Source organism: Castanea sativa, chromosome 7 (genome assembly GCF_040712315.1).
Source record: "Castanea sativa cultivar Marrone di Chiusa Pesio chromosome 7, ASM4071231v1".
Taxonomy (NCBI): Eukaryota; Viridiplantae; Streptophyta; class Magnoliopsida; order Fagales; family Fagaceae; genus Castanea; species Castanea sativa.
The window spans coordinates 25,353,495-25,372,432 of record NC_134019.1 but is presented as its reverse complement, the minus strand read 5'-3'; the positions used below and the strand labels follow the sequence as shown (position 1 = coordinate 25,372,432).

Genomic DNA, 18,938 nt, shown 5'->3' with positions numbered 1-18,938 from the left:
TAACATTTCATAAAGAGCAGATATCTGATAATTTTTTTAATGTAAACTTGTACTTTCATAAGAAGCTTTATCTTTACATAACGATAAAACCTTTTCATCAGATTCTTTATCTTTAAAGCACAACAGAACTTCAGAAACTTTTATCTTTAAAGAACAACTTTTCTTTTCATCATAAACTTCTTTTCGTGAGAGCTTTTAACTTTTCATAATGCATTTAAACAATTCATCCTCTCATGATCAATAAAATAATATAGCTGTTCATAACATATTGGTTAGTCCATATCTAATAAATCTGTACTTATTTGGGAGGCTTCTAGCACCACTGTGCTAGGCATCCAGCATTCCCCACAATGCCAGGTATTCCTAGGATCACATTATAATACATATCTTTCAACCATGGGGGTAGGTTAACTTCCTCCACAAGTTGGCCGTAACCAACAAGGGCGGGTACAGCAGAGTTAGTCCCACTTTTCATGGCCAATCAGATAACATTTTCCATAGAAAGCCAATAATTAATCCCTACTGGCAGAGTTCAGATTATTAGAAAACATAACCCGAAAATATTTTATACTTATACATCATACTGAAATTCATAGTTTGGATAACATTTCATAATAAAAGTATTTCCATTGTTTTCTTTAAACATCATGTTCATGGAATTAGTTACATCATCAATATGCTTAAATCATATACATAAAGTTTCAAGAACTCATGAACATATCTTTGTCTGAAACATGATTGTATGCCATATCTCTAATCAAAAACCTTTTAATGCATAATATACTTTAAAATAACCTCATGACTTAACAAATGCTCATATAACTTATCTCTTATTTGAAAGTAGAGGAACTGAGAACCTAAAATCGAAGGAGTTCAGACTTGGGTACTAGTAACACCTAAACTAAATATCAAAGCTTATTACTATCCATTATACCTTAGAATAAACTTACACATTCATCTCAAAGCCTATCTCTTAAAATCAAGAAAATCCTAATCCCACCTTAAAGAGGTTCCCACAAACATACAATGCACACATCAACAATGATGTACCAACTAAAGAAAAACCATCATTTCAATGTTCATATTCATATCATATCAAACAACTTTAAAATCAATTCAAAATGTGTTTAAGATCGGAAACAATGGTGCATGCATGAACTTACACAAGGCAACATACAGCATGTTGAACAAAACAACTTTATAGCAACAACAGTCGAATGGTTTAGAACCCTTCCTTTGAGCACTAAACCTTGAGCCAAGTATATATAAAAAATATATATATCTATGATCTAGACATACCAAATGATGGGCATAATAAATTATAGCTTAAATCATTCACCCTAACTTTAGAATTAAATCCTCAAAGTTAGGCATATCCCTTATTGTTCACTGTTTTATTCCAGCAGTATATACTTCACTTATAAAATACAAATTGGCTATCAATTCACATCCAAACTTCACGAAATTTTACAGAACAATACCTCTGGATGTCTAGTAAATACCATATCAATTTTGGAGTCAAATAATAAAACCATGATTTACTAAAAATCATACAAGACAACATGCTCAAATCTGTCCTGACAGAATTTCATGCAACTTAGAAATTAAACCATCATTTTTATATTGATCCAAATGCTGTGAGACCACTTCCATTACAACCATATGTGTCTTAGGTTTCATGGAAAATATCCCTAGCATCCAAATTCACTGTATAAAAGTTAATACATAATTTAACATGTGTAAACACAGAATCTGTCACAGTGACAGCTTTGAAATGTTTTTCTTGTAAAATTATAAAATGATTGGAAATAGTCTTATTATCATATGGGGATTTTTATACACTCATTAGACATGTTAGAAAACACTTATATACAGTCATTTAACCATTTAGAGCAAAATCAAATACAACAAAAAATCCCAGCAGTAACATCAAAAGTACTCATCCCAACTTTTTCTTACTTCCTTAATCATACACAATCATTAATTACTAAAAAACCCTAATTTATCTTCAACAAACCATCAACACAATTTCAAAGCTTCTTAAAACAGCATATATATATATATATATAGACTTACAAATTCATGATTTCCTAAGTTTATAAACCTCAAATTTCAGCTTCTAACAATCATATTAGAAAACATAGAAGTGAAACTAAAACAAACCATTCCAACATTAAAATACCCATAATAAAATGAGGTTTTTATTTACTTACCCACAAACTTTGAAGCTGAAATCATAGGGCTAATCTTTTAATTTTTTCCTTAAAGTGGGCTATATGGTTTCGGTGAGAGAGGGAGAGCTGTTGGTGAGAAGTAGGGGCTGCCGTGTGGGAACAAGAGAAGAAGAAAGAGATAAGAACAAAGAAAGAAGATGAGCTGAAAAAGAGTAAAGAAAGAAGAACAAAATCTTCTGGTACAGCCAAGAAAAGATAGGAGAAAAATCTTGGGTGGGGCACGTGGGTTGATGAGGAAAGAAAATGTTGACTCACCTTTTCAACCCTTTTTTAAAGAATTCACTTTCCACCCCCTCACAAGCTTATATTCTATAAAGGCCCAAATTATAAAATTGGGTCGGGGTGTTACAGGAAATGTCCTACTAGGATGACATACCATATAAAAGAGGGAAAGATTAGTTGAAATCACTAGGTGCATGCCATGAGGGATAGTGAGAGAGAATGCCCACCCTTATCCGGATAGAAATGACACGGTGAGCAAACAAACAAAATAAGACCCTTTGTTTGGGAATGAGATGTGGCACGGCCAGCACTAGTAAGTGGTGGTAGTTGGACAGCTGATAGACCAATGGGTGGTTTGGAAAAGACACCCACTCCAAGACAAAAGCGGTTAAGGGGTAAAATAGTAAAACTCTAGTCACGGCAAGCTGTAAAAAAGGGGCCTCAGTCGTGCATAGTGAAAAACATAACAAAACAAGATAACAACACCACGGAAAACAACAGAACAAGAGAGTGAAAAATAGAGTAGAAAACTTAGAAAGGAAAAAGAATTAGATAGAAAAATAGAGAGTATGCAAGAGTGTGATAGTAGGCATGCACCAATAGGCTAGCACCAATAGGCTAATCCCTTCTCTCCCTCTAAAAGCCTACCCTCTAGTAAGGATTAAGAAATGTTAGGTTCTAAGACCTTAGGAACTAATGTATTAGAACTTCAATATGTATTGTGTTGGTAAATCATGATCAAAACATAGAGTCTAGGTTTAGGCTTGCTCAAAGTGTGTTTAATTGTAAAATTGGAATCGAGTGATTACAGGGTTTATTGGACAAAATCTGCAAGGCTCGATCGATTGAAAATTAGACTCGATCGATTGAACCACGTGCAAATTTATTTTTCTGTAGAATTTTTGATTTAGTCCAAGCCCGTTTGACGTGTAGGGTTTTATGTTTTACTCCAAGTATAAAAGGAAAAACCCTAGCTACGTTTTCGAAGGTCTTTTGGTGTGTTGTGTTGAATCTTTTGTGAGATCTAGATGTATTTACTTTCATACACACATAGGGTTATCAAGATCAAGATTCACGTCAAGAGCTTGATGATCGCTTCAGTTGCTGCTTAAAGAACTTAAAGAAGATCTAAAACATTTGAGCAGAGTCTCATAGTCACAAGTAGGAGAACTTGTGGTTGTTACAGATCAAGGAAATAAGTAATCCATAGACTCGGAGCTGACACGTGGTCGTGGTAGTAAGTTTTCTACACGAGGTAGTAATAGGATATTAGTCGTTTAAGTTCTATTGTAAAAACTTCAATTATTTCATAGTGGATCTGTTTTTACCTTGATGATAGCTAGGTTAAATCCTCTCAGGTTTTTTAGCGGTTAGGTTTTCTTGGGTTATCATATCGTTGTGTTCTTTATATTTCTGCATTATTTACACGATATGATTTGAATGTGTTAACCTAGAACTAAATAATTTATCTAAGTAATCACTTGGCTAAATAACTAGGTCAAATAACTTGTGTTTAAGGGGTTTAAAACTTTACAAGAAATTTGAGGATAAGCCATTTAGGCCCATTCTCTCAAAGTGGGTGACTTCCGTGGTAGGATCTTCTTGTGAGATTGCCCACATTGAGGAGCGGTTCCCTTCCTGGACTTAACTCTGTAGGGAAATCAAGCATAGCAAACTGACCATTCTTCCTCCGTTTTTCTAATCAAGCATTACTGTGATTTCCTTTGTTTCTTATCGTTATCATCTTATTTATATTGCATTTTATATTGTTGCATTTTTTTCTTCCTTTATTAAGATCATGATTTGGCATTTTCTGTTTTCTAGCCGATAGCAAGCATATTCTTATTATTATTGTCATATTACACCTGCTTGCCATAACTCTTTTGTAACAGTTTTCTCTGCCATAGGCATGTGACCAAAGTTTCAGCAAAGGAGTTTCAGTTTGTGCACAAGCTAGCTTGGGGTGTGTTACAGTCAAGCCGGTCTTGACTCTCCTACCCAAAACCATTGGGCCATATCGTGGCAGGAGGTAGCTCAGTCTGCAATTGCAAGAAGGCCCACCACACAACTTACCCACCTGTAATTTGGCCGAAATTTAAGTTACTTACATGTGGTTTGAAATTTGATACTTTACTCACTTGAGGTTAGATCAGTTAGAGTTAGGTGACTCACTTCAACTAAAAACATGGCTAAATATGTAATTTTACTTAACTTTTATGTCTCCCTCCTTCAAAAACACAAAAAATAAAAATAAAAATATAAGATCAAATCAGATAAAAAAGAATCTAACGGAACACTTGTATCATGGGATTTCAAACCATAGATGGCAATTTAAATTTTGGTCAAATCTCAGGTGGGTAAAGTGTCAAATTTCAGATCACATGTAGGAAACTTAAATTTCAATCAAATCACAGGCAAATAAATTGTAATTTGCCCTATTATTTTATTTTGATTGGTATCAAGATTTAAGTGTACGGTGGACCAAAAAATGTAATAGAAAAGATTAAATGTTAACAGTACTTCTCTACCGCCACACATTTTTGGTGCAATGATCACTCTATAAGTATAAGTGTTTGTAGGGTATACGGGGTAAGAGTCGGGGTTCAAGTCTGCAAGAGAAAGTTTCACACACATATATATTTAGATTAGGTTAGAGTATAAATTCGATTTTGTATTAAAAAAAAAAAACTTCTCTTTTTTCTTTGACTACCATTTGTTTGTTTATTTGTCTTTTTTTTTTGCCGGGGGGGGGGGGGGAGGTTTGTTAAGGTTATTGTTACAACCAAATCAACAAAATACAATATTTTATGTTATATATGAGTGTGAAGTGAGCCAAAAATAAAATAACACAAACCAGAAGAAAGATTTAAACTGAGAAACTAATCTTGTGGTTCACCCACTTCGAAAAGACTATTATATCTGGTTCCGGTCAATCTGCACTACATGGAATAGTATGGGTCTGAGATGCCAAAAGTTTTAGATTGGCGTGAACAAAAACGATTTCAATAGAATTTGACGAGGTAAAGAAAAAATTTGTACGTAACCAATAATGAATGAAAAATATATATATATATATATATATATATATATATATATATATATATAATTGTAATATATATATATATATATATATATATTACAAAAATATTATTTTAGTCTTTATATTTTGAGGTTAAAATCAATTTGATTCATATATTTTAGAAGCAGTTAATTTGGTCTTTTTATTTTTAAGTTCCAGTCAATTGGTCCCTAACGTTAACACATTAACGAAAAATATCTACGTAGCAGATAGTATACACGCACATGTGACTAACGTAATAATATAAAATTAAATATTTAAAAAGCCACCTAAGCATTTTAATTTTGTAAAAAATCCATGTCAAACCAAAAAAAAAAAAAAATCTGAAAGGATGAATTGAAAGGAAAAAAAAAGATTCTTTTTTTAAATTTATAAAAAATTTCAATTTCTTTTATGTTTTTTTTTTTTTTTTTTGGCTGAATAAGGGTTTTCTTCTGTATTCTCAAACCATTTTCTTAGCTACCAACCATAATTCCCAGCAACACAACACAGTTATTAAGACTGTTATAAAAAAAAAAAAATTATTATTATTATTATTAAGACCAATTTTCTTTGACATTCTTCTCTTTTTATCTAGTTTCCTAGCAACTTCACACAACTATCAACACCATCACAGATTAGACCATTTTTTTTTTTCCTTATGGATTTTGGTATAATATTGTCATATACAAAGTAGATTATTGGTTTACAGCGTTCATACTCAAGGAATTATGTTGATAAAATTCACATTCAATAAAGAACAATATTGGGGTTAATATGTATTATAATTTTCATTTTGGGGTTAATAAATTGTGAAAATGGGCAAATGCCCCATTTCCTAAACTAATTAGGGAAATGCCCCTCTTTTGAAACTCAATTTTCTCAAAATCGAGTTTCAAAAAAAAATTTCTAGAGCCCTATAAAGACGTTTTAAGGAGCCTATAATGACGTTTTAAGGACCTATAGCGGCGTATTGTAACTCGAGCTCCATGAGCTCGAGTTACATGCAAGTTTTTTTGTTTTTTTACCTATAACTCGAGTTCATGGAGGTTGAGTTACAAAACGCCGCTATAGATCCTTAAAACGTCAATATAGGCTCCGTAAAACGTTACTATAGGACTTAACTTGATTTTGAGAAAATCGAGTTTCAAAAGAGGAGCATTTCTCTAATTAGTTTGGGAAAGGAGGCATAATGCTGTTTTTTTTTTTTTTTTTTTTCCGCAAAAATGGGATTTGCCCATTTTGGCCGTTAATAAAGAACAATGTTGTAAGGGAGAACATAGCAAGTTATGTTAAATCTATTTGTCCTACAGCCCGAGAATTATCTTAAGGTTGAGCTTGGAATTAAAATTGAGGCTCGATAAACCAGCTAGGTTGAACTGGGATTGCATATCTTCTTTCTTTGTTGCATTTACAAAGTGTTACTGGATCCAATAACCATCTTACGCATATTGTTTTAGTTTAGGGGATGAATGTATCATGAGCAGAAAGGCATATCATAGCATGTAGATTTTCATACGACATGTTTAAGGATCATTAGAAAGAAATTTTTGCACCAACTTTTTAGGGACTTATTTTAATTTAATCATGAACAAGAATCAAGAACGGAAAGAAAAAGAACGGAAAGAAAAAGGCGAAGAAGTTGAATCGGTTTATTTTATTTTTTTGATAAGTATTTTATTTTTGTTTTTATATATAAGCAGACTTGATAGCTTTTATAACCCACCACCAACAAAATATTGGGCGAGTTAACATTATTACAGAACTTGTGTAAATTTGTTGAATTTTATTATTCGATGTGGAATACACAAGTATAATTACTCGAAATTCTCGATTTACAACAAGCCTACTCAGTGGGATGAATTTGTAAAATCCCCTATTCACTAGAGGGGATAGTAAGATAACCACCTATCAATCATGGCAAGAGATTCTTTAGGCTTGTACTCTGGAGCTGTGTGACCCGCTCCCTACAAAAAAGCAAATGCTAGAGTTATGTTGTGGCTATGTGTGTGTGTTAACCATCTAATTTAAAGAAAAATTTTTATGGGAAAAAAAAAAAAAAAAACTAATGTTTTGACAGCTTTTCTCATTTTTTATAAAAGTAGTGTCAAAATTTTCTTAAAATGAATTCTTGCCTTTAGTGTTGCAAATGTCAAGCAGTACTTTTTAGATGTATATTGCATTGTGAATCTGCACAATACAATTAAAAGTAATTTGTGAGACAATTATAAGCTTTTGAATTGAATATAACTTGTATTTAAACTTTAAAAGGTTAGAGGGGATGGTGGAGGGGAAAAGATGACTGCTGAAATATGAAATTAGAAACCTACCCTGCGACTTGCCCATCAACAAACCAAGGCCTCCAATCATGAGCAATAGTAAGGTTTAGTGATTCTATCCATGCGTGCGTAGCTATGTATGGAATAACCATGTCATGATCTCCACTGTGTTATTTGGAACAAAACAAGAAAACCTTTCTTTTATAAGAATTTTGATAAAACATGAGATAATAAACTAAATAGATTATAAAATGTTTTACACTTGAAATAGTGGTAAAACATTTGCCTCTCTATCACTCTCACGCTCTCTCAGTTTCTTTCCACAACCCAACCCACCTATCACCAACTCCACCTTCTTTGGCAGCCCCTTGGGACTTTGACTCTTGGCATCAATGTTTCCAATGTGGATAACGAGCATAAGGGCGGTGCAAATTAGTGACAAGGTCAGTAGTGGGATGGGTTGTCATCAAATTTGAGTGTCATTGTCGCTCTCTTAGTGGTGGGGTGGGTTGTTGGTGTTGGCTTTTGGTGGGTTGGGTTTGGTGTTTTCAGGTTTGGTTTTGAGTTTGGTGGTTGGGTTTTGGTGGCAGGCATGACTGTAGTTGTGGTGGTTCATGTGTTTCGATGGTGGTAGTGGGTTCCAATGTCAATGGTGGCAATGGGTTCCAATGTCAATGGTAGTTGAATAAGGGTGGGTTTCATTGATCTTTGATTTTGGATTTCTTTTTTTTTGGTATTGTTGCTTCCTGTTGGTGGTAGTGTGGGTGGTGGTGTTTAGTCACTAGATTTTGGTGGTAGCAGGGCAGTGGTGGCTATTTTTTTTTTTTTTTGCCCTTTCCAATCTGAATTTTGGGTGGTTGGTGGTGGTTTGTGCTTGTATTTGGTGGTGGTGGTGGTGGTTGGTTTGTGCTTACATTTTCATGTATCTAATATTGCTAAACACTTGAAAATGTTTTCATGAAAATAATCAAAATATTTTACAGTAAACTTTTTTACATTTGAAAGTATTTTACATCAAAACAAACGGAGAGAGACGAAGAATGATGTTTGGTTCTTAGACACCAACTAGAAAAATCACATTGGAGTAGATGAAGGATTTTTTCTTGATTTGGATGCTACTATCAATTCGCAAGTGAATTTGGGAAATGGTGATGTTGATCAAGTAAAGGGGAATGGCCCAATTGAATTTCATAAGAAGGAAGTGATCAAGCTGACTCAAGATGTCCTGTTAGTTCCAGTGTTGGAACAATATTTGCTTAGTGTTGGTGAACTCTTATGGTTAGGGCCGGTTTAAGCGTTTCGGAGGTCTAAGACAAAATTTTCAAATGGAGCATTTATGTTATTACTTAAATAATATTTAACTAGCATTTTATATAATAATTTTTAAAAAATTCATTCTTTTTACTCTTTAATATGATTTTTTTTAGAAAATGCTAAAGTTATAACAAATTTTACTACAAACTGGTGTTATAATGAATGTGATCAACATAAGGCTTACAAAAATACGAGAAATATTATAAAATTTACAACATGAGAATTACAAAGATATATCTCTAATCACAAATATTCAAATAAAGCATTCAATAGTTTGTTGAAATCTACCTATCATATTTATTGTCACATTAAATTATAAAAGTTATGGAGACCATCACGAACCATTGGTGCAGTGATCACTCTATAAGTATAAGTTCTTATAGGATGTGGGGGGCAATGATCTAGATTTAAGTTACTAGAAGAGAGTTTCACACATATATACACTTAAATTAGACTAGAATATAATTTTATCTTGTATAAAAATAATTAAATAAATAAAAGTTATGTAGTAAAATTTATAGTATTTTTAACATTTTCCTATTTGAATTACTTGTGATTAGTAACACGTCTATTTGTAAGACCTATTTATTTAAATTTGTCTTATCTCTATCTCTAGCATTACTTAATTCTTTAAGACTTCTTAAGAGTGAGAAAAAATTTTAAACTAAAATGTTTTGATATCTCCCAAAAATATTTATATATAAAAAAATAATAATAAAAATTTGCCCCTAAATTTGGGGCATTCTCTATTAAGGGGGCCCTAGACAATGGTCTAATTGGCCTAAGCCTATGGCCGGCCCTGCTTATGGTATGGCTACTCTATTCTCTTTGAAGGAGATGGATGCGCTATCGTGACAATGGGGAGGAAAGGCATGTGATATCAATGTTGAGAATGGGAGGGAACTAAATTTTTCCAATAGGTTTCAAATTTGCAAGCAATGTTGCTTTGAAGATGGGGGCCATTGATGAACATTGGCTGTGGCATAGAAGACTTGGGCGCTTTAATTTTCACTAGAAGTTACCATACTATAAAATTATGTTGCAAGACCTCCCTACAGTTGAAGAAAATAATGAGGTTACCATTATGTTACCATTTCAACAGTAATTGCTACTTTCCAATCACATTCTCATGTCATGGGATTCAAAGAGGATACTAGAAGATATTGGTGATAAAACAAGAAGAAGCTTGCCATATGTATCATGACAATATATCAGCAAAGCAATGGCAAAGAAACTAGTTAATCATAGTCAAACAAGACATACAGCAATCAAACATCACTTTACTATAGAAGCAATTGAATATGGACAAAAGTTGACCTGAAGTTTTGCAATACAGAGGAGTAATTGGATTACGTATTTACAAAACACTTCTAGGGGAGAGATTTCTACAACTTAGATAAACCTTAGGAGTTTTAGGATAGCACATTATAGGAGAGAATGTTATGAATAATTTGTTGGGTAAAACATATCACAGCAATATGTTACATTTCATAGCACTATAAGTTTGGTTAGATTTTAACTACAGTAATATCTTGAAAATCTGGGATAGTGTTAAGTGATTTGTATGGCCAAGAACTTATCCATTTGTATGGTCTAAAATAGTTGCAATTGAAGAATAACAAGCTGATGTAATTGTGAACTGTAGATAGGAAACATTGAATCTGAAAATTCTCTTCCTCCTCTTCTTTGCTCTGTCCTGTTTCTCTGTTTTTTTTCCTCTTTTATTTATTTATTTATTTCTGTAGAAAGTGAACTTTAATTTTTTACTCATTAGGCTGATTTGAGTGATTATTATTATTATTATTGTTTGCTAAGCACAGAGAAGGAGAAGGAGAGGTGTGCATAAAAAGCCTTGTAGGTGTAAGCCCCAAGCCCACCTTAAAAGGAGTACATTAACTCCAAAGGTAGGTTAGGCACTTATAAATCCAACATCCAACTCCCTCATGATTTGAATAAGTTGTTTCACTAGACAGAAGGCTGAAACAACAGCCATCGAAAGAGAAGGTTAAAGTGTCTTTAAACTTTCTGCCCTTTCATTTGTCAAGAACATGGATATGTAACAATAGCTAATTCTAGGACTGAAGCATCATAACAACTTGGTTATATTACCTGTAAATGAGAACCTCGTAACCTTTCTTGATAACGTTCTAGTGATAACTTAGACTACTTTTGATGTCATATGTGTATACTAAGCTCTCATTGCATCTCACCCACTCGTTGATGCTTCCCTGAGGGTCAATTTGAATACACTTAACAAAGTACAAAACTACTTTCGAATTCGAGATATCAATGTTAACATTCTAAGGATCAACATACCTCCCGAATGTGAAGAGCCTTTTGAATGGTTTTATCATTTGCCCAAATGTATGAATACAGATAGTTATAAGCCTACAAAAGGAGTAACCTTGTTAGCATATATTTAGTAAAATTTTAATAGAGTGCAGCCTAAATTAGGTCAAACAACTATATGAGCATAAGGGGTTGGACCAGCCTGGCTCATGACATTGTGTGCGAAAGAGAAGGGTAAGTTTTTACCCGACACCATCTTCTAGGTTCAGGAAGATGAGTAATCGATCGGAGGAGGTCTACAGAATCTTCTATAAGAGTATCTTGATCCCACTTTGATACCCTAGGCCTAGGTTTTGGGGATAATAGCTGACATGTAGGCTCCAATATATGTGAGCTCCTTATTTGCTCAGTACACTGCAAATTCAAGAGGCAAATCAATCTGCATGCCATATGACATATAAAAGTTAAAACAGACATTTCTTAGTGCTTTATATACTTTACTAGGCTGTGTTTACTCTACTTTACTCTTGTTGGGATGGAAATAAAATCATCTTTAGAAATAAAATGACGTCTTATAAGAACCTCAAGTGGTTTTTTTACTCACCTCAGTGTAGACTTTAAGATCATCCACACATGCTGCATTGCTTGGATCTACGGCAATATACTCGCCATTGCAGTCCTTTTTAGTTGACTACAAAAATAAAGAATCACATGTATTAAGTAATATTTTTTTGAAAAAGATGATTGAACGTGTAAGAAGGTAACATATACTTTCCAGGAAAAAGCATTCTCAAAAAGTAAATCATGGACACTGATGACTAGACTTAAATCGTTTGCTACATTATTACAAACTGCAAAAGAATACCAATGTCCTGCAATCTAAGCCATAATCTCTAACCTCGGTCTCAAAGTAATTAACATGAGAAATTGTTTTTATTTATTTATTATAATTAATTAAAATTGCTAGGCGGGTTAAAAAGATTATGAGGAACAACCGAACAAGAAAGTCTTCCATGGAAATAGCATAAATGTCGATAAAGAAGACTTTTGTGTAGCAGATCAACTTCATATCAAATGGAAGTGAAAAAGGAATAAATTGAAGTTTTTTAGATAACTTGTAAATTTGTGATCAACTTCTTACCAAATACATTGAAAAAGGAATAATAATAATAATAATAATAATAATAATAATAATAATAAAGAAAAAGCAAAAAAAGAAGCAGAACTTTCAAGATTCAAATAAAAGCAGAACCGAAAATTACCTCATATAGTTCATCTGATATAAGCGTCTTTAGGTGAGCAAATGGAATTCTTGCATTGAAATCAGCATGTGCACTTGTCAATGGATTTCCTAACACATATCCCTGGCCCAATTTAAAGCAAATTGATTTCAATACCAGCTAAGAAGTCCAAAACTAAAAGGCTTTGATGAACAAGAACCAACTAAAGTAATCAAATTTATTCAAATTTTAATGCTTGAACGTATACCTTGATATTCATTCGCGGCTCCCTACTGGCTTCATTACCTGCAAGAAAATGAAAGGTTGCAATTATTATGTACACTGAAATTAATCCATCATTATATGATTCTTCTGTCTCACTTGTTTTGTCATGTTTTGTAACAAAATGAAGTAGTATGAATTAAATAAGAAGCTTTTCGTTTATGTAAGTTATAATTACCATCAGATATTTCTTGAACAACCATTGGGACAGTTATGCCAGAATAAGAATCTCCCATGACATACAATGTGTTTGAGAGGAACTTGGGGTGAACCAGAAGCCACTGTGTCACAAATAAAAAATTCAATGAATTGTGATTTAGCTTTCAAAGGCCACCTGAGCATAATCATCCTTTGTCCCGATTGAATGGGGATTAAGCATATTTTGTATTTGTATCACATTACAATTCCAATTTTACTAAATTAAGTAATGTTATTAGTATATAATTTTGGATCACCTTCCGTAGAAATTCATAGATTTCTGCTACGGATGATGTGTCACTGATATTGTATCCTTCCCAATTTTTTGCATAAGAGAATCCAGAGCCAACAGGTGCATCCAAAAATATCATATTAGCAACCTGAAAAATTGAAGGTCACTTTTTTCCATTTACATAAACACCTACCCCAACCATCAAATTAACCTCGTAATCTGGAAGTGGCTACAGTTTCGTACCTTTGTCCATGAGTATGGGTTCAACTTCAATTTGGGTGAGTAAGTTTTGGAATTTGCATAGTCAAATGACAATGGACCTGCAAGAAAGCATTATAAAAAATTAAGGCAAGATGCAGGTGGGGCAAAAAAAAAAGAAAAAAAGAAGCCAAGTTCGCCGAAGTCAAATAGTAAAATATGAGTTCCAAAAAAAGAAAAAAAATAAAATAAATGATCTTTGGAATTCGGATATTAAGGCTTTTTTTACTTGCTACTTGTCTGATTATAAAGCGATTCATAAAAATCGGTAAGTTGTTACTTGTGCGACTATAAGTGATTTATAAAAAGTGGTAAATAGGCTTATCATTAAACAAAATTACATGTTTAAGTTTGTTTTTTTGTTTTTTATTGATCAAGATCTAGTTTGCAAGCTATTTGGTTAACTTACTCTTTTTTCATATATAGTAAAGCCATAATTAATATTCTTACCCCTTCACAATAATAGACTATTTATATTATTAATAAACTACGAATAATAATTTATGTCTATTTACCAACAACTTATTTTCAGTAGCTTATTTTCATAATGTTTATCATAAAGTATAGTTTTTGGTATCTTTTATATTAAATGTGTGACAAAAAGTTAAAAACTAACTTATTTTAAAAAAAATTTAAAAGTTAGATAATTTGCAAAAAGAAAAAAGTTGAGACAAAATGCAAAAATCTTTTCGCAAATAAAGAAAAACCAAAAGCATATAAGACAAGTATAGATGTAAAAATATAATATTATATATATAGTTAAATCAGTTTCTCAAAAAAAAAAAAAAAAAAAAAAATATATATATATATATATATATATAGTTAAATTGAATCTCATGCATGTTCACGAGTTTATTCACAAACATATTATTACCATGTTTAGGTTTGGCTTTCTAATAACCGAGAGATTGGCTTATTTGTTAAACAAATGAACATAAAAAAATTTATTATCAAGCTGAGCTCGAGTTATTCATAAACAATATATTTAGTTTATTTACAACCCTACTAATAGGTCCATATATTCAATATTGGGCAAAAAAGTATCCATCATACCTAATCGTACAAGTCAGCAAATTATTGAAATTTAATATGTCACTAAAGTTAACTGTTTTTTTATTCAAATATACAATAATGGCTAGAGTCTACAAACTCTTTAATCTTTATCTATTGCTTTAAACTAAAATTATTAACTAGTTTTCTATGTTTTGTATCATAGTGGAAGCCTTTTTAATATACAATGCATTCTATTAGCTAGTAAAATGAGCCTCAACTTTTTTTAATCTGAGTAAAAAGGCAAATAAGTCTTATTTAAAATGTATAGTATATTATATTAGCTAAAAGAATGGGATCATTTTTTATTTGGGGGCCTTATAGGATTGCCTTAGTTGCCTATATGCTGGAACCAGCCCTAGTGACCGACCCATTGTTACATCTTCCAAAGCCTAATCAATTTGTTTTTCAACTTATTACTAACTTACTACACGTTCAATTTGTTTTCAATTGCTCTTATCCAATTTTTTTTATTTTTATCGGATGCTAAAAAAATAAAAAGAATAAAGAATTCAATTTAGCTTTCAAAACTATGCCCTTGATAAACTGATAAAAAAAAAAATTAAGGGTAAATTACAACTTATCCAATTGTGATTTGACTGAAATTTAAGTTGCTTACATGTGGTTTGAACTTTGACATTTTACCTACCTAAGGTTAGTTTAATTAGATTTCTGTAACCCATTTAGGTTAAAAACAGGGCTAAATATGTAATTTTGTTCCACTTTTATGTATTTTTCCTCCAAAAACACAAAAACATAAAATACAAGACCAAATAAGATAAAAAAGAATCCAACAGAACATTTGCATCATGGGATTTCAAACTACAAGTAGGTAACGTAAATTTAGGTCAAACCTCGAGTAGATAAAGTGTCAAATTTTAAAACACAGGTAGGAAACTTAAATTTCTGCCAAATCATAGGTCCACATGTTGGTAAGTTGTAATTTGACCTATAATTAAGTACACAAATAATAAAAAAAGGGGACAAAATTTAGTTATAAAATTGATTGTAACCTAAGGTTACAAACTTACTCAATATCTTTTTAGTGGAAGTGAATTTTGAGAAATCCACAATTGAATTACATCTTCTTTTTATATCGTCTATACTTGTAAAATTTCTAAAAACTTAAAAATCAATAATTTTGTCATTAATAAATTGTTTAAATTGCAAGTTTTTATAGTTTAAAATTATGCATATATATATATATATATATATATATATATATATATATAAGCATATAGATCATATAGTAAATAATATCCGATTGACACAAATTTTGACATATATAATAAGAGCACGTAAAACATACAATTTAACTATTAGATTTCAAAATATATAATAATATTTATTTTATTGAATAAAATTATAATCTTAAACAATAACAAGTTTTAAAGCTAAACTTTGTAAAAAAAAAAAAAATAATAATAATAATAAAAAGGTTGTATAAATGTTGTCTTTTTGATGAATTAATAAATGTTCTGTCAGTATCTTGATATGATCTTATCAACATCACGCGAATATTTTTTTATCATATCTGATGTCTGCTGATGGAGCCCACTGCTTACTAGACAAATAGTAAATGATCTGTCCATAGATAATTGGTTAGTAACCAAAATTCCCACCTACTATTATTCTATTTCGGGTTAGGTATGCTTCGTGACTCGTGAGAGATAACAAAGCTAATGTCTTCCCAACTACTATTCTTTTTCCGGTTAGTTATGCTTCGTGAGAGATAACAAAGCTAATATCTTTTGAAAAAGAAAAAGAAAAAGAAAAAAAAAAAGAGAAAGAAGCCCATGACTGCTTCATGTCCTTTTTTAAGAAAATATCGTTTCTCTCCATTTTTGAGAAGTAAATGATATGGTCTAATACGATAATTTCACTTTTACTTAAGTCTGTTATTAACATTATTTTTATTATATATCAAATTTAACAAGTTATTGTAATCATGAAAAACTAATTGATACTTTCAAATTTCAATCAGATGTCATATGTATGATTTGCATAAATAGTTTAATGGATTTTAAACAAAATTTTGTCTTTCTTGAGTTTTTTTTTTCCTCGTAAGTTTCTGGATACTTTCACTAAGAAAAAAAAAAGTTTGGGTAATAATAACGGTGACTTATTTTGATTTAAATTGGTTTTTAGTACTCATGGCTAATTTGACCCGACCCAACAAGGAAAAATCTAGATCCAACCTTATATGACCTGTATACAACTCTACTCTAAAGTTTAAAAATTAATTTTATATTAATCAATTTCCAATATATATTTATATACTAAATTTCTGTAAATAATATATTTTGTAGATGAAAAAACTAATGATGTTACTCATCATTTTGACGTGCAATTCTTATAAATAAATATTTTTAATGTCTAATATATATACTCTAGAAGTTCATTATAGATTTTGTTAGTAATTCTACCTAACATTTTATATTCTATATTCTTAAAACCCCAAATATTTAGTTAATTTTATGGATGGTAACTTTATTTTATGTTTTGCGTACAATAGTTGTATGCAATTTCTTTTATCTTATTTTACTTTTATGGAATTATTGGAATAGCATATTGATATAATTTACTATCGGACTACAAATTTAAGATTTAAGTATTATTAAAATTTTATTTTCAAATACTTTCTTTATTATTTTATTTAAAAAAATCATAAAAAATTTTTGTAAAAAGAAAAAATTTAGCTATAAAATTGATTGGAGTCTAATGTTACAACGTTACTCAATATCTTTTTATTGGAAATGAATTTTAACAAATTCGCCATATTGGATTACATTTTCTTTTTACATACTCTATGCTTACAAAATTTCTAGAAAGTTAAAGATTAATAATTATATCATCAATAAATTATATAAATCAATAAATTATATAAATTATGCATAAAATTATATAATATCCGATTAGCACAAAATTATATAAAATTATATCATCAATAAGTTTTTGTAGTTTAAAATTATGCATAAAATATGAGTTTATAGATCCTTAGTAAATAATATCCGATTAGCACAAAATTTAACATGTATATAAAAGCATAAAGAACATGCAATTCAACGGTTAGATTTTCAAAATATGTAGTAATGTTAATATTTTTTAAGGAAGTTGTAGCCTTAAGTTATAACTAATTTTGTAACTAAATTTTGTTCTTGATAAATAAATGTTTAAGATTCACTAAAGTTCGCGATGGAAAAATAATTTTTTTTTTTTTTGCTGGAATGGAAAAATAAAATGTTCAAGAATTATCTTTTTTTTTTTTTTTTCTTAAGCAAATAAACAAACAAACGTAAATAGTGACTAGTTTCTCTGTAAAGTTACAGACAAACAGGCGGTAATGTGAGAATCAAGTCATTCTTCATGGTCATATGATAATGGAGGTGAGACACTGACACTAGTTTCTCATTATAGCTAGAAAGGATTTCATCTAATGGTGAGAGATGGCATTATATGACGAGTTACATACCCACTTCATATACGAGGCCAGAAAAGGCGGAACATCCAGGACCACCGGTGAGCCAAAGCACAAGAGGGTCATCTTCTGGGCTCCTCTCAGATTCAATGAAGTAGTAGAATAGTTGCACTTCATCCAAGTCACCTGCACCCACGTACCTAAAATCCCAAAACCCTTAACAAGTTAGTATTCTTGATAATAAGATTGAATGAAACTGTGATTATACAACTTAGAAGTAAGAAAACTAAAGCTCACACCCAGTTTCAAGTTTGAAAGGGAGGTCGCGGGAAAAGCCCGGGAGGCTATTGATGATCCACTGTGGTGCAACCAAGTTGGCAACAGCCAAGAAAGAAACTATATACAACCACATTGTGCTAATGTTGCTACTGGAAATGGTTAACTGGGTTTCTTTGTGGTTTGTGATTAGCGGTGGTTGTGGTGGCTTGTTTATGTTAAACTAGCAGAAGGTACCATACCAGTTAGTCAAAAGGGCCAGTGGCAATTATACAACTTGAGTGCTTACTTTATTCTATAGCTAGATCACTTCCTCAACAACAAAAATTAAACAACTAAAAAAAAAATTTACTTTACAGTCTATGAACATGTGAAACATGGCAAGGATTAGGAGCCTAATTTATTAGTAGTTACACTTGTAAGGTCAATTTTGAGATAACTCCTCAATTTATATGCCTATATCCCGCTTATTAGGCGCAGTCTTAGAACTTCGTTTGTACTAGATTTTAGTGTTTAGTGTCATATTGTTTGCTTTTAATTAGTCTTAAATGGGGGCCATATTTTAATGGATTGATGGTCAGAGTAAAATTTAATAGTATTTTTATGAA

At 31.3% G+C, this 18,938-nt stretch overlaps 1 pseudogene; it reads right to left on the bottom strand.

The window, feature by feature from the left end:
* Positions 1–7,152: 7,152 nt before the first annotated feature.
* On the bottom strand, positions 7,153–18,619 carry LOC142642033 (serine carboxypeptidase-like 13; annotated as a pseudogene).
* Positions 18,620–18,938: the final 319 nt, after the last annotated feature.